We start from the raw sequence: 19,615 nt of genomic DNA, 5'->3' as shown, positions 1-19,615 counted from the left end.
TTTTTCTGTTTCCTTCGATACTGGTTCTTTGGTTCACTGATAAATTTCGCTTCAACCCGTACAATTCTTTATTTTATATAAAAATTTCTTATTTACTTTCTGCCCGTTGTATTAAGAAATATAACTTCCGTTACCTACATATATTAACATGCCTAGAAGGAAACTGTCAAATTTGTCTACAATGTTAAGGTCACCCAAAAGAATGGCTCTGTCCAGGGGAAAGGGAGAAAGCTGCTGAAAGGGAGGCATACAAAGAAGCGAAAAGACTGTGCACTTTAAAAGCCAGAGCATCTCAAAATGATGAACAGAGGTATGCACGGCTGACAAGGAATAGGAGCTCCACTGCAGAACGAAGAGCAGTTGCAACAATTCAGAGGCGCAGGAGTGGCTGTGGGGTAAGTAGCTTGTTTACCAACCACATGGTTCCGGGTTCAGTCCCACTGCGTGGCACCTTCGGCAAGTGTCTTCTACTATAGCCTCGGGCCAACCAAAGCCTTGTGAGTGGATTTGGTAGACGGAAACTGAAAGAAGCCTGTCGTATATATGTATATATATATATGTGTGTGTGTGTGTGTGTGTGTTTGTGTGTCTGTGTCTGTCCCTCTAGCATTGCTTGACAACCGATGCTGGTGTGTTTATGTCCCCGTTACTTAGCGGTTCGGCAAAAGAGATCGATAGAATAAGTACTGGGCTTACAAAAGAATAGGTCCCGGGGTCGAGTTGCTCGATTAAAGGCGGTGCTCCAGCATGGCCGCAGTCAAATGACTGAAACAAGTAAAAGAGAAAGAGAAAGAGAAAGAGTATCTACTACTATGAAGCAGCTTTAAACTATGAACCAGTAGTTCATTATGCAGATGACACTAGAGCTTCCATTGGTGCAATGACAATTGTGCTTACATTTTAAAGCAAGTAAGTGGCCTGGAAATACACCTGCACTATGCTGCCGTCGTGGAAAGGTTAAACACCCTGCTATCCCCCATACCTCCAGAGCCATTGAAGAAATTGTTGTCATCAACTAACCAAGATTCCAAGCACTTCCAAAGCAAAATTAGACAATACAATGCAGCACTACAGCTGACATCATTTGGAGCCACCAAAGATTTAACTGAGCCAGAATTCATACAAATTTTAAAGATCCTATGTCAGATTTATCATCGGATTACCTCCCTACTATGTTAAATGAATCACCAAAGCTGGCCTTTCATTGTTTATAATCTGTACCAGTTTTTTTTTTGTTACGAAAAAGCTACACAAAACGTGTTTTTGAATTACGTGTAGTTACCTTATATACATATATGAGTTGAAAACTTTCTTTTAACATTTCACTGAACGTCTATGTTCCATGTTCGCATGGGTTGGAGAGTTATTAATGTAGAATGTTGGTATCTCAGTTACTAGCAGTTGAGACCTGCATAATATAGACAGCATTTTAAAATTGACTTATTCTCCTTAACCCGGGCAACGCCGGGTATTTCTGCTAGCGTGTATGTGTGTGCGTACATGTTTGTGTGTCTGTGTTTGTCCCCCAACATCGTTTGACAACCAATGCTTGTGTGTTTACATCCTCATAACTTAGTAGTTCGGCAAAAGAGACCAACAGAATAAGTACTAGGCTTCCAAAGAATAAGTCCTGGGGTCGATTTGCTCGACTAAAGGTGGTGCTCCAGCATGACCACAGTCAAATGACTGAAACAAGTAAAAGAATAAAAGAATAAAGGAATAATCCATATCATCCTTATTATCATCGTGGTCATCATCATCATTTTAACGTCTACTTTTCCATGCTTACATGAGTCACACAAATGGACATCAGGCAGAGGTTTTGCAGATGGAATCCCACCCCCTTCACACAGTTCCAAGCATGATAATAATTTCCAAGTCTATCACACAGCAAACATGTTTTATGCTGAGAACTGAAAACAAAATGGCACTGGTTGAATGACCGGTTCTATTTACCCAGATTGCACAAAATAGCAAGAGATGTCAGGAAGCCTACATATGCTTTCATGGTAGACTGCAAGTAAATAACACCATCAGAAAGTCATTGTTTATAAACCAGCACACATGAGGGAAGTACAAATTCAGTTATACGAAATAACACACACACACACACACACGCACACACACTCACTCACTTACGCACATAGACACATATGGGATTTTTACTACATTCTCATATGCAAAGTACATTCCAGAAGTTTTGAGACTTTTTCTGGAGGGACATTTGTTAATTTCAATGAAAGTACAACATCTATTGTTGTTCTGAGCTCAAATCCTACCAAACTGTACCTTGCATTTTTCCATGACCAATCAGTAAAATCAATAAAATAAACAAGAATCAAATTCTGTAAGTGGTAGGTAAGGTTCCTTTACCCATTCACCAAATATCTTTTTCTTTTTACTTCTTTCAGTCACCTGACTGTGGTCAATCTGGAGCACCACCTTAAATGGTTTTTTTCTCAAACAAATCAACTCCAATACTTATGACCCCATAATTGCTAATGTTATGGGGACATAAACAAACCGAAAGTGGTTGGCAAAGGATGGTGGAGATACAAACACTATGCCAATTACATACATACATACATACATACATACATACATACATACATACATACATACATATATGTATGTGTGTGCATGCATGTGTGTATGTATGTTTATATAGTGGTGTTCATAAGTATTCATAATGTGTAAGATAAAATTGATCTTTTTTTTAAAGTTCTTCTCACCACTAATCAGTTTGCAATATCTTTTGTATATTATTTATGCTTTATTAATATACACAATTTCATCTAATTATTAGTCTATTTTTATAATGGATATCAATTTTGCACCAATAGTCAATATGCGAGTTTCTCTCATGGTATCTCCCACAGTAGAGTTTGCTCTGCCAAAACATTCACATGTAAGTGAGGATAAATATTACCTCTTGGTAATAAAACTACTTCAGTTACTAATATATGTTTCTTATCAAGCTCACTTGCTAATCATGACATCAGTGTCTCTTCTGGCACAGTTTTGCAATATATTGCTGGGGAGGAGATGAATAATTGCTATCTCTAGTGGTTGAGTGTCCATCACTGATGAGACCAAGAAAAGTTGAAATCACTGGATCTGGTAGTCTCAACACTGGAGATCGCAAGAATTTGTCTCTCTGCAAGTGATATAAGCAAGAATTTATTTTGTACCAAAAGCCAGTATGACAGTTTCTCTCATGTTATCTACAACAGTATAGTTTGTTCTAACAGAACATCCATGTTTAAATGGGAACAAATATTACTTCTCAGTGTTAATATTGCTTCTATTGCTAATATATATCTTTTACCAAGGATATGTGAGATGTAGTATAGAAGAACCGTATATGTTGCTTTTTGCTATAGTAAAGTTAAAGAAAAAGTAAAGGTTACCTTCTTGAGTCATATGGACTCATAAAGGTCAGTTTCCCCGGTTTCATGGCATATAAATTCCCCACCTGGATGGGATGCTAGTCCTTCACAGGATTGCTCACTTTTGCCAGCTGGGTGGATTGGAGCAATATGAAATGAAGTGTCTCGCTCAAGAATACATACATGTAACCTAGTCCAGGAATCAAAACCACAATCTTGATCATGATCATGAATAACAACACCCTTACCACTAAGCCATGCACCTCCAGCTTTGGTGTAGTGGGTTAAGGGAAATGAAGTTTGATTACATTAATAAATATTGGCAGTATCTCTGTCAGTAGAAATTATCAATCAAATCATTTCATTAACAAAGGCTTTTTATTCTTCCACTGGAACATAACTCCTTGCTGTTACCCCATAAGCCTAAATAGCCAGAACAAGAACTGACATTATTAGCAATTAATAATAAGTACCAGTTGAGTGCTGGGGTCGATGTAATCGACTTAACCCCTTCCCTGAAACTGCTGGCCTTCCGCCAAAATTTCAAATCGTTATTAGAAATTAATTTAGTATGAGAGAATTTTAGGAACCATTCTTTTGTAGTGTAAAAATATTTTTTGATACAATATTTCTATTGAAACACAGTCTTTAATTTAGATGATTTTGAAAACGAGTAATTTATTAAAGTAGTTTTGACATAATTAAACCGGTGTTTGGAATATAGATTAATACGAGATTTTGATGGAAAGCTTTAATAGCAATCATTTTAAACCAGGGAGCTTGTATCATAGAGACAAGAATGGCTTCAGGGAGAGTTGCTATCAAAAAATATTCATACGAAACATAAAGGATCAGCAAAACATGCTTATTTCACAAATATTAGCAGAGTAGAAATATCATCATCCATGATGCAACAACAAGCATTGTTAGGTTATATACCCAAAGGGTTAAGAACCATGCGACAACTACCAGCACATGAGCACACCTGTCTCAGACCTCCCAACCAATAAATGATTCACCTTGCAACTTGGGAATAAATTCTATGTTGGTATCCCCACTCAAATGAATCGACAATTAGGCTTGACTTTGAAAGCGAGCAACAGCATCACACAATTCGGTACCGCTAATAATAGTCTTTTATATTCTGCAGGCAATATATCGCTTTAGATACACATAATATCAATGTCCTCTATATTGCATAGACATTAATTCTCCATAAATAACAGCACCATTATCAGACTTCTACACAATCCGTAAAGCCCATTATCTCAATCTTTTGCTCTTGCTAAAACTTTTTTTTTTTCTTCTGTAGCCTTATAATGTCATTCATATTGTAATGGCTATATCTATGTTCTATAAATACTAAACACCCTGTATATATATTTTTTTTTCTTCATTTATTCTTTGTTTGCTTCAGAAACAATATACTATCTCTCCATTTATTATTACACCTCTATCAGATCTCTCAAATCTCTTCATATCAACATTATTAACAATATCTCATATTCCACTTTCCACTGAAATATTCAACAACAAAAGAGGACAGCTTCTATATGTCATCTACATATACATACATATATATACATATATATATATATATGTGTGTGTGTGTGTGTGTATATACAGTGTGAATGAGTGTATATAATGTATGTGTGTTTATACTCTTATACTCACAGATCTCTCTCTCTCTCTCTTTGTGCATGCACACACACACACACACACACACACATATATATATATATACATATATATATATATATATATAATATATATATATATATATATATACATATCTCTTAAACATCTATATGAGTGGTTGTATAGATAAATAGAAATACCTAGCCAGATAGATAGATAGATAGATAGATAGATAGATAGATAGAATGTACAGAGATAATCATATATGCGCATATGAATTTGCACACAACAAATATTTATAAACATAAAAATATTCTTCCTATCAAAACATAGTCACAAACGGGCGCAAATACACAGACACACACACAGACACACATATACACGCATAAATATAATTTTCCTAATGACAGCATACATCCTATCAATGCTAAATCTCTATATTTTATAGCTTTTATCCGCCTCCTTCTTTTCCTCCTACTACCCCTTCACTTCTTCTCATCCCCTCACTCACACTCCCGCCGCTCTCTCTCTCTCTCTCTCTCTCCTCCTCTTTGTCCATCTCCCTCCCATTGGACATAATATAATATACATACTTCTCTACCAGCTCTGACATCCCAACAATCACCAATATCAAGTCAGATGCCATCATTTAATCTAGACTGTTGAAGTGATTTACATACATACATACATACATACATACATGCATACATGCATACATACATACATACATACATACATACATACATACATACATACATACATACATGCATACATACATACATACATACATACATACATACATGCATACATGCATACATACATACATGAATACATACATACATGAATACATACATGCATACATACATACATACATACATACATGCATACATACATACATACATGCATACATACATACATGCATACATACATACATGAATACATACATGCATACATACATACATACATACATACATACATACATGCATACATACATACATGCATGCATACATACATACATACATACATACATACATACATACATACATACATACATGCATACATACATACATGAATACATCCATGCATACATATATGTATGTATGTATGTATGTGTGTATGTTCATCTTTAAACATATAAGGACCACTAAATATAAGTTTTATATGTATCTCTATATTCATATCTATCTATATATACACACACACACACACACGCATATATATATGCATTAATAGGATATATTTATATATATGCACACAGACACACACGTGTGTGTATATATATATATATATACATACAGACTCATAGATATATGTATATATGTATACATGTATAGATAAATACATATGTATACATATATGCATGTATATACATATGTACACACGTTCATATATATATATATACATATATATATATATATATATATATATATATATATATTTATATACATATATGTGTGTATATATTTGTGTATATGTGTGTGTCTGTATATATATATATATGTATATATTTATATTACAGTTATATATATATATATACACACACACACATACATACACACACACACAAATACACATAAGTATGTGTATGCAAGTATTTTTAGTACTGGAACAAGAAAGTTATGGGGGTGGGTTGTTACAGAAGCGCTATTAATTGACAGATTGTATCAATGAAGTGGTAGGTAGTCAGGGGAAAGGGAATCTTTTATTGCAAAGAACCTCTTCCTATCCCTAACAAATTGACGAAATTTATGCTTTGAATCACCTCCCAACTCTTACCTATACAGAGTTTGCCTGCTGCTACAATAAAAAAAATATTAAATGAATATAGATTTAATAATTTGAAGAAAAAATTGCTTATAACTCGGAGTATGGAATAGTTAGTTGATGCGTTATATTGCAAATGGCAGACGGGTTCATATCACTACTCTAACAACATCATTTATGGCAAACATTTCCTAAACATGGCATTTAACCTCTGCAATGTCAGGACAAGACTCCCTCATCATTTCCCCTCTCACTTTAAACACACACACACACACCACACACACACAATCTTCCATGTCATCTCTGGTAAATAATGCTTTATGCATACATTTATACATAAACATATATATATATATATTATGTATATATATATATATATATGTACATACATGTGTATATATATATATATATATATATATATATAGATATGTATATATGTGTATATATATGTATATGTATAATATATATATTTATAGATATAAGTAGATATATAGATAGATAGATTCATACATACAGATGTATATATTATATATATACATGCATACACACATATAAATATGCATGCATGTGTGTGTATATTTGTATATATATGTGGAAATGTGTATATATATATGATGATGATAGATATATATATATATAGATAATATATATATATATATATATATATATACATGATGATATATATATATTTACATATATATATACACACACACATATATATGTGTGTGTGTATTTGTATATATATGTGTAAATGTGTATACATATATATATATATATATTTACATATATATACACACACACATATATATATGTGTGTGTGTGTGTATGTGTGAATGTATATTTGTGTGTGCAAACATGTATCTGTATAACTATGTATGCATACATGTATATAATTTTATATAAAATTTTGCATCTTATTGGAGAGTTTTTATCTACTTCGGAAATAAACTTATCGATGTCAGTTCCACGGCCAGCATCAATGTATACAGTGGAAAGATTGATAAAATATTACAATGTCGTTCAGATTTTTCCGTCTCTTATGCCACCTTCCATTGCTTTCCAAAACCCAAAATATCATTCTCTTTCTTTTATTATACATATATACAAACATACATACATACATATACACACACACACACACACACACACATATATATATATATATATATTATACACACACACACACACAAACACACACACATCAAACATAAATAGTGATATAGTGCATACATATGGATATATATGTGTGCGTGTGTGTATGTATAAATATATATATATATATAGATAGATATATAGATAGATAGATAAATAAACGTGTGTGTGTATATATATATATACACACACGCACATACATATATATATATATATATATATAATATATCATCATCATCATCGTCGTTTAACGTCCGTTCTCCATGCTAGCATGGGTTGGACGGTATATATACATATATATATAATATATATATATGTATATATATATATATGTATATATAAAATATTATTGAGACAAAACACTATTTTGCAAAACAAACAAAGAAAGACTTAATCAATACATAAAATTTAATAAATAGTCAAAAAACCGCCACTACAATCGTTTCTTGTCTTGATCGACAATCTTCAGGTGGACTTCCAATAATTCAAAATTTGTAATTGAATTATTGGAAGTCCACCTGAAGATTGTCGATCAAGACAAGAACGATTGTAGTGGCCGTTTTTTTTGACTATTTATTAAATTTTATGTATTGATTAAGTCTTTCTTTGTTTGTTTTGCAAAATAGTGGTTTTGTCTCAAATAATATTTTATAATATTTTACTATAAAATTGGATTTAATCCTAAATCTGATTTTTTTTTCCCTGTAATTTGGATATATTCCCTAATATTTATTATTATATGTATATATATATATATATATATATATACATACATATATATATGTTATAAGTATTCAAATAAATATGAAGAGAAATTATCCACCTTGCTCACAGGGATAATCACATATGTTCACTTACATTGCTGTATAATGTGTGTATGTATTTGAGTGTGCACACACACACACACACACAATATATATTATTATATATTATATATATATATAATATATATGTATATGTATGTATATGTATATATGCAGATGTATATATGTATATTTGTAAGTGTGTGTGTGTGTATTAACCAACGGATAGATAGACTGATGGATACATATGTAAGCTATTATACACTTGTATACACATAAAAAATAGTCAAAAATTTGTACTGAGCATCAAAGGTGATTATTGAATTTTCTGGGCCTCCATCACTTCAAAAGGACAAAATGTTAGACACAAAGGAATATTACATGAATATTATTGCTGTTTCTATGTCTATATCACACATCTGTGTGCCACATGATCATATTTGCATGTAAACATGTGTATGTCTCAATATACATACCTACATAAACGCACACGTGCACACACACACGCACACACACATGTATACATATCCGTTGTAGGTTGGTTTGTTCTTTTAATAACCATATTTCCATGTGAGCATAGATTTATATATATATATATATATATATATATATATATATATATATATACACACGTGTGTATGTGTTGATATACATATATATGCATACACACACACACACACTTACATATACATGTTAAATTTGAAGCTAAATATTTTAAAGCAAGTTTTAGAACAACAACGGAAATTTTATAGTTGGAAAGGGATTTCACTATCAGTAAATGTTGTGATGTTAAGCTTCAATTTGTGGCAAATTTGTTATAAAATTCATTTGGAGAACGATATTTCCTGGTGAGTTATTTGGTTGAATAAGTTGTGGCCCAAAAAATAAAGTTCCAGAAAACAGAAATTAAGTTCGTTATATATATATATATGTGTGTGTGTGTGTGTGTGTGTGTGTGTGTGTGTGTTGATAGAAATGGCAAAACAACAAAAGAATGAAAAATATCTCAATATTATGTAAATAAATGAATTTATCTGTAAATACGATACGTTTACAATTATTCGGTGGCCATGATAAAACTCTGAGTTTTTGATGTTAAGGCGGAAACCCACGCCCGCATCTCTTTAGTTACCAGGCCGTCGAAAAAATGCTATGATAAGATATATATATATATATATATATATATATATTCACTAGTGTCTGGGGAGAGTCATTCTCTTTTAGTGCCTGGTAATTTAACACACTCATCCTCACCAGTAAAATTTCCACTTATTTCAAAACTATTGCAAATGTTGCAAGAAATAAGTGGAAATTTTACCGGTGAGTGTGTTAAATTATAAGGCACAAAAAGAGAATGACTCCAGACACAACAGAATATGCTTCAACACGCGAACTCATAAAGAATCTTGCAAAACAAATCCCAAAACGAAATATATATATATATATATATATATATTATATATATATGTACGTATGTATGTATGTATGTATGTATGTATCTTTGTATAAATGTAAGTTCACTTATAAAAGCTCATTGGAAACAGCTGTAGTGAACGAACTACTATCTGTTGTTATATATATATATATATATATATATATACATCAATGCGAGTTTAGAGGGATATATTATCCACACAGATATTGCAGGTTATGTCAATTATTTTCCAGGTTATAGCTAACCCTATCCATTAGTATTTAATGTCTATGACTACTAGGAGTTGTTACGCTTGCTGTAATTTCCTGCAATGCAGAATTTTGCGTTCACATTACTTGATGGTACTGTTATCTGGGGTGTATATTATAAATAACTATTACAGTAGAGAATACTAGGACTGATGCATACCCCAAATTTATTTCATTTTATTTTAGGATGCCACGCAGCGTATTGCTATGGTTACGATGACTTACACACGTTTCCCTTCTCATAGTATAAGCAGTTGAATTCAGTTAGTTGTTTATTGGTTCAGGTTCAGTAAGAAGTGAGGGGAGGTTGTTTTAAATCTGAAATCTGATTTGTTTGTAAACTTGTCTGGTTGACCTTGGCTTTACACCAGTTCTTGGCCGAAGTCAGGATTCTATCTAATTAGGTCAAAGTTTGCAAAACTCTTTTGGCAGGCTTCTTTGGGAATTGAAGTAGATGGGTACTAAATAAGGTTACTTTCGGGTATAGTTCTTGTAATGCATTTTATTTTTGGATGGTTCAGTTCCATGTTATGTTCTTAGTTATTCAGATATGTTTGTGGCTGTGGTATTTATTATACAGGACAGTGGAAATGAAAAGCAATATATATTACGTTAGTTTAGAAAAAGGTCATGTATTTGGGGAGTCCGGGACGTGCTTGTATCGCTTCTTTCCCACCTATCTGTGTGTGGGATATTGATTTATCTAGAACGTGTGTTAAATTTCTTACAGGTTTTGGTATGTTTATGTAAGCATCTTAAGGCCTGTTTCAGCTTTCTATTAAGTAGTTTGTGTCTTGACGTAAAGATATGATATATTTCTTCTACACATAACTCACATGTATTTCCCCCTGTTCCACACAGCTTAGCCGTATGAATTACATCCCAACCTGTGGTAAAGCTATGGTTCCTATCTTTAAAGTACCAGATTAATCTACATAAGCTCATGTTGTCCATCTTATTTCTATCCCTAAATGAATTTAAATGATTTTCAAGAATATGTTTTTGTTCTTTTTAAATTAAGCGAGCTGGCCTCTATTGAGAAGTACGTCCTTCCCCCAGCTATGAACTTACATCGATATACAAGGTTTTGCATTAAACATCTAAGGTTTAAGGGGCATACTTTATTGCTAACACAATAACATATACTTAATTCCTTGTGTTCTTATTATCTATTGTGCTGTAATTCTTGCTACATGTCTCTGCTGCCATCATTCCTATCGATCTCATAGTTTTCCTAAGCTTTCTATCCATAGGTGTTTGGGAGCTGCTATTTTTAGCAATTTCTCCGCTCTGTCTTGTGGAGGTAGAGGCTTGTGTTGGAATTGTCTTCCTTCGATCCCTGCTGTATTATTATCATCCACTACATTGCGAAATAGGAATAACATTTAGTGGAAACCTATATAGGTCGTCATAACCATAAAAATATGCTGTTTGGCATTGTTAAATAAAAGGAAATGAATTTTGAGGATGCACCAGTCTCGATATTCTCTATCGTTATAATTATTGCGTATATATAGCATGCCTTGTGCTTATATATATACTTGTGTGTGTGTGTGTGTGTGTGTGTGTGTGTGTGTGTAATGAAATTAATGAAAATCAGAAGAACGCAGATTTGCACATTCACATTTTATTATACAACAATTGTAGAGAAAGCAAATACTGTGAATCATGTGCTGAGGAAATATACCAAATTTTTACGTCAAAATTTAATCTGATAAACCATAAGCAAGAACGCACTTAAGATTTGTTCCTGCATCTAAATATACGTCTAAGAAATTTAAGTAAATGCATTACACAGAATACAAGAAATTTAATGAGAATTAAGTAAATTAAAAAACAAATAATGAACTTGAACTAAGTGAATACCTCTACAAAAATGAGCTAAATTAAATTTGTTTTAAAGTGTTGAAGAGTAAGATTACGTTTAATAAGATTAACTATAAGTAGGATATTTAATTTAATATAATATAACTTGGAAAACAACAAAATTCATAGACCAATAGATTAATAATTATATAAAAATAGAGAAAGAATAAACCAAAAACATAATTGAATACCTAAAAAAATAAGAATACTCTTCTAATTTAGTAGAATGATAAGCTGGACTATAGTACTAAGGAACGCACAGGAACCATGACCCATTTTAAGACCAAATCCAGCAATAGATACCTAACTGGCTGAAGTAATCTTCAGATCATAAGGCGATACAACAATTTATAGTAACTTCATCGCCTCCTAAAGGACTCCTATTCAGTCAGTCTCATATTTTTCTTCGGATGATCTTTGGACTACAGTAAACAATGGACCCTGAAGATGCTGCACTGACAATTAACATCGAGATGCACACTTAACAATATTCAGTGGTTGCAGCTGAAATGTGCATTGGTCCGAATGAAGAATGATATGTAAATTATTTCTGTATAATAAAATATAGATGTGCAAATCCCCATTCTCCTTATCTTCATTGATTTCATTATTTTCTGTATGGAAACAATGCAGCCCTAATTGCTTTCTTCCAAAGAATGGGCTTGAGGATTACGATAGATTCTAACCTTAAATGTGTAGATTTCTTAGATATAAATTTAGATTTAGAGTCAGATAAATTCAAACCTTACCGTAAGCCTAATGATAAGCTATCTTATATTAGCAAAGAATCTAATCATCCACCCGTAATTCTTAGGAACTTAGTCAGTAATATAGGTAGACGAATATCGTCAATTGCTTTGGATGAGACAGCATTTCAAAATGCTTCTTTTATTTTTATTTTTCCCTCCCTACGTTTAAGATATATTTCCCATCTCTCTTGTCATACACCAAGAGATTTTTATGCGTGTGCATGGTTGCATGCATATATATATATGTGTATTTGTGCGTATATTTATGTCTTACATATATATGCCCGTGTATGTATGTAGCTATGTGAATGCATCTGTGTATTTTGATGTATATATGTATATTATAGATGGTCTAGTATGGGTATGTACTGTTGTAAAATATTTATGTAATGCAGCGTGAAAATTTTAATTTTAATTTTAATGCATTAATTGATCTATATTTCGTATATAATTATTTACAATATGTATTTTGAATCTACTCTTTGATTTAAGGTTTTCTTCGATTTTACAATAGGATGAATTTATATTGAATTCATTTATTTTGTTTATTGCATGCTTAAGACCGTTAATTGAAACGACCAATGAAACAAATCCCTTTATAAAGGTGTAACCTTCAACTAGTTTTGATCATATCGTTATTTCTGTTCCATTTTAACAAAACTGTCCGACAAACGGGAACGTGAAACTCTGAGTAGCAGCTTTTGTTATGTTTCTGCTGCTTTTGAGCATATTACTTTACGTCTGGTATTTGAGTACTCTTATTCTCAACCTTGTTTCGCATTTATGTGCTTATTTCGGTACACATACATACATACATACATACATACATACATACATACATACATACATACATATATGGTTTGTCTGGGGCTATAGTAGAAGTCGCTGTCCCAAGCTGCAATGCAGTAGATCTGAACCTAGAACCAAGTAGTTGGAAAGCAAGCTTCATACCATCATACCACACACCCATGCCTGCACCTCTGTGTGTGTGTGCGTATACGCACACATGCATATATATATATATATAATATATATATATATATATATATATATATATATATTATATCTATATATATAATATATATATCAAACTAGTTTGATATTTTTGTCTCTCCAATAGAGCACTTCTATTGCAGTCCTATTAAATCTTTTTGTTCCTGACAAGAAACAATTATTGTATCGATTATATATATATAATATATATATATATATATATATATATATGTTTTTTTTTTCAAACACACTGCTTCCACACGGGAAATTTTCTCTCAACAAATACTGCTGTAACTCCACTTTTTATGATATAACTTATATTAAATATGATACACACGTAGTTATACTTAATACTGCTTCCATTGCATGTAATGGATTTGTACTCAGCCAAGCAGTCATTCACAATACCTGTAAATGTCTTATTTACTGTTTCAACGAATCTCATCTAAGCACAAAGCTAGCTATGAAAATATGGCCATCAATAAGGCCCAACTAAGTTCAAATGCATCTGGTGTTCTTGCTAGCTATCCCGTGTGTGGAAAGCATGGGCACATTGAAAAGAATTTAGTGACAGATGGAAGAATGAAAGAAGTGAGAGTAACAGAATGAAGTTGGTTTATTAACGAGTGACAGAAGAAGGATAAGAATTGATAGACAGCAATATCAGTAGTTAATGATGATAAAAGAGAATGTGGGAGTGATAGATAGTGTGGTTAATATATAAAAAAGGGGATAGAATGGTGGCTGGCAGTAAAAAGTGTGATGTTAGAGAAAGTGACAGTTAGCAGTAATAAAGAAGGATAGGTGAAGAATATGGGCATATTTACTGCCATTCCATGTTACATAGGCAACATGGATTAAAAGTAAAAGGGGAGAAGTGTGATAGACGAGAGGCTACAGATATGGGCAATGGAAGGATACGTAACAGACATATAATGGTTGAGAGTCAATATATATTTGTGTGGGGATGGATGGATGTATATATATATATAAATAAATATACACATATATACATATATGTGTGTGCACATATATATAATATATATATATATATATATATATATATATATATATATATGTGATAGATAGATAATTAGATATATAGATAGATATATATATATATATATACATATGTATATATACGTATATAAATAATTGAAAAATGCCACATATATTTATATATATATATATATATATATATATATATATATAATATATATATATATAATATGTACATATGTTTTGGGGTTTTATGTAAATTCTTCTTGGGAGAATTCCCAGTGTTTTTAAATATGTCGCTGAGATGGTGTGTTGATTGAGCTATCAATGCACACACTGAAGCATGTGCTTCTATTCATCTAAAGAATCTCAAATGGAAAATCTTTGGAATGTCTTACAAATCCTAAGCGTGTGGCTAACAAACTGGATTTGGAGAATTCACGCCAGTTTCTTCAAAAACAAAACTACTATTTCTATGTTTTGTGCCACAAGGTATATTCAACTAGGAAAAGTATACATACTGCAAGAATATGCCCTGTGTATATTTGTGTGTGTATACACACATGAGTGTATGTGCATGCACGTGTGTGTGGCACACAAACAAGTGTGTGAGTATGTTTGTGGGCAAACATATAAAGACTTCAATATTTACCAGTAGTGTTTTTTGGGCAATGGGCTGGAATAATTGTTAGCATGCCAGGCAAAATGTTTAGTGGCATTTTGTCTGTCTTCACTTTCTGAGTTCAAATTTGCCTTTCATCCTTTTGGGCTCAATAAAATAAGTACCAGTGAACACTGGGGCTGATGTAATCAACTTATCTCCTCCCAAAAATGACTGGCCTTGGGTCAAAATTTCAAATCAATATTTAACACTTGTGTTATGTTGCTAGGTGAACAGAAAATAAGTTAGAGATATTTGATCTAGATAAATGTGACTGACAGCTAGGCAAGTAGTGGCACTTGGAATTCAAATTCAGAGAAGCAAATAAACATTGTGAACTGGCAAATTTTGGGCGAGAACAACAATAAATTATTAGCCAGTAAGTTAAACATCTTGTTTCTGTACATCTATATTAAAACACAGCTGCTGGTGGTGAGATAAATAATTAATTACAAAAATAATCAAGAAATGAATTACAGTGTAAGTTTAAATAGGAATACTGAAGGACAGTTATATGTATGAGAGTGCGAGTATATATGTCTATATATGGTATGAACGACTGTGTGTTTTTTCACAAAGATGAGAGACACATATTGTATATATACACATATACGTATGTATATGTCTGTATGTGTGTGCACGAAAGCGACAAAAATATTTTGGGAAATTAAATTTAAATGTTGAAGTGAATCTAATGGTTTTTGTGTGTTTTTAAATGCTTATAACACCTCCATGCTGTAATTGTTTTTGTTTCCGCACACGATCTCAGATCAGGTCATTGCTATGCAAGTACATCTATGTAATATATATATATATATATATATATATATATATATATATATATATATATATAGAGAGAGAGAGAGAGAGAGAGAGAGAGAGAGAGAGAGGAAATATCACTTGAAGAAAGGGCTTCATGAAGATGATTTGCCCAATGTCCATAGATAGTATGGACTACACCAGGAATATGGATTGCGATCTTAAGTGTCATGTGTTTGTGGAACATAAATTCTATTCAAGGATTATTGTCATTATATATATATGTGTGTAAATCATGAAAAACAATTAAACTGTGGAAAAATTAAATAAAATGTTTTAAAAATATTTCCATAGTTTTCTAATGTCAAGTTTTTTACTCATGTGAGTTCTTGGTAGTAGGTAGCAGTTAGTAGTAATCCTAATATTGGATATGAATTTTTGGTTTTGATTGTTTAAGCAGCAGTAGTAGTTGAGAAAGGGGGGTGGCAGTGAAGAAGAAGAACAACAACAAAAAGAAAAAGAAGAAGAAGAAGAATGCCTGAGTGGTGCGATAGTCGTAGGGAGTTGGTGGACTCCTCTTAAATGGTCAAGTGACCTAAAATGGACCCGTTGTGGTTGTAATAGTAGTGATTGGAATAGTTCTGAATAAATTCATGAGTAGTGACTTCTGAATATATCGTTTTTAATACTTACGTGGGTATTATTCTAAGGCCCTTGTAATAGTGTCATTTGTGGTGGACGCATTCAGAAGGGGTTTATATTTTGTGATAAAGTATGACTTTTTGCTAATATGCTGATTACAGGATACATCGCCCCTGAATTGATAGAGGGGAAAAATTCTGAAGCTGGGTTGTTTGTTATTGGCACAAATGTCAATGTGTTTGCTGAATACTATTTTTCTATAATTCTGAATTTTGATCTGGGATCTATGAAGAGCCATGCTCTGAGGTAGAATGTTTTGGCTTGGCCTATGTATTGCTTTCGACACCCAGAACAAGTTAATACATATATCAGATTCTCTGAAGAACATGTGAAATTGCTTTACACTGTAAAACGTTGACCCTGTTTGAAAGAGAACTCTGATTCCTCAATTAGGTTGACACATATACCGCAGTTAGGTCTTCCACACTTTTTTAATGATGGCTTCAGTGTTGTCGAGTGTATTTGGACTTGTGTTAGGAGACTTTTCATAGATTTGGGCTGTCTTTTGCTCTTTATGGTGGTGTGCATATGGAGGATTAAATTCGTTCTGTGGTCTCTTTTTATTAGAGGAATGTTCTGGAGCATGATGTCAAAGGTTTCATTATCAAGAAGGTTGTGTGTAGAGATGTATGGTAGGGCTTTTGGTTGTAAATCCTTCTTTAATTTGGGATGCCTGAGTTCGTGGATGTTGAGTTGTAGGGCATGTTGAAAGCCTATATCAATTAGTGATGGTGGGTAGTACCTGGTAATGAGTGTCTCCTTTAGTTCATGTATTAGAAGCTATAGTAAAAATCCTTTTTGCTAGGTTGAAAGGGATATTCATTCTAGTGCGTATGGGGTGGCATGTGTTGAACGGTAGATATTGCTTGGATTCCGAGGGCTTATAGCATACATCTGTTTCCATTTCATTGTTAGATTTCTTTAGTTTGTTAAATATGAAACAGCATTTGTTTTTATGCATACTCATTTTCACTGATCTCCAATCTACTTGCATTTTTTTATATTTCATCTAAATGAAGCTATACTAGTTATTATAAGATTTTGGGTTCCTTATAATAACAGTACTCTCACCCAGTAACTTAGCACTAATTTTCAACTCTGAATTTTAATTCGAGTATAATGTTTGTCAAGCTGCAGTTAGCATCAATTCAACATTTAGAGAGAATACCACGATAGTGCAAATTCTTTTAGTATAGCTGTAGGAATAAACCTAATAATGAACTACGAGAGAGGCTGAAATTTGTTCTTTATGTTAAATGCTCAATAACGAATGTTCTAGCTCTCGCTGAGGACTTTCAGAATTTGCACAACAACTATATCATGTCATCACAACACAATACAAAAAGTTAAAAAACTGGATCCCTTATGAGCTAGATGAAACTGGGAAATTGCAACAACCTTAGATTTGTTTGCTGCTTATTGCTAGAGAAAACAATGATTCATCTTTTAAATGTCTTGTGACTTATGATGGAACGGGAATGTTTATGAAATGAGAAAGAGGAAAAGGAGCAGGCTAGACAAGCATACAAAGCTAAGTCATTCACCAGAATCATTATTACAACAAAAAAATTAATGGTTACAGATTAGTGAACTTTGGAAAGGCACAGGAGTGGCTGTGTGGTAAATAGCTTGCTTACCAACCACATGGTTCAGGGTTCGTTCCCAATGCGTGGCACCATGGGCAAGTGTTTTCTACTATAGTCTCGGGCCGACCAAAACCTTCTGAGTGGATTTGGTAGACGGAAACTGAAAGAAGCCCATCGTATATATGTATATATATGTGTGTGTGATTTTATGTGTTTGTGTTTGTCCCCCCAACATCGCTTACCAACAGATGGTGGTGTGTTTACATCCCCGTAACTTAGTGGTTCGGCAAAAGGGACCGATAGAATAAGTACTAGGCTTACAAAGAATAAGTCCTGGTGTCGATTTGGTCAACTAAAGGCGGTGCTCCAGCATGGCCACAGTCAAATGACTGAAACAAGTAAAAGAGTAAAGAGTAAGTGTTCTATCCTTTCTTTTATTTTTGCAAAATTGCAGAAATAATAATATCTCTCTCATATAATCAAAAAATTACAGAAAGATTTTGTATTTGTCAAGGGGCATGGACCAATATTGCTCAATAACATTCCGAGAGACAGCACTCTTCAGCTAATAGAGTCTTTACTTGAAGAATTGAACCACGAATTCTCACTGCATCCCTCATATTCACTTGACATTTAGCCAAGAGGTTATAACCTTTACAAGTATTTTGAGCTTTGAATCCATAACTAATATTCAATTATAACAAAATATTCAATTATAAGGAAGCCTTAATTGCTGCTTTTACTCATTTTGTAAGCATTAAATTGCAGGAAATTTATAGGGATGGCACATCATCGTTAGATGGTCGTTGGAAATGTTTATGGCTTCAAATGGATTATATTTTGATTAGATATTTATTGCATCTTGCTATTT

The sequence above is a fragment of the Octopus sinensis genome, linkage group LG8 (genome assembly GCF_006345805.1).
Source record: "Octopus sinensis linkage group LG8, ASM634580v1, whole genome shotgun sequence".
Lineage (NCBI taxonomy): Eukaryota > Metazoa > Mollusca > Cephalopoda > Octopoda > Octopodidae > Octopus > Octopus sinensis.
This window is presented reverse-complemented; position numbering follows the sequence as displayed.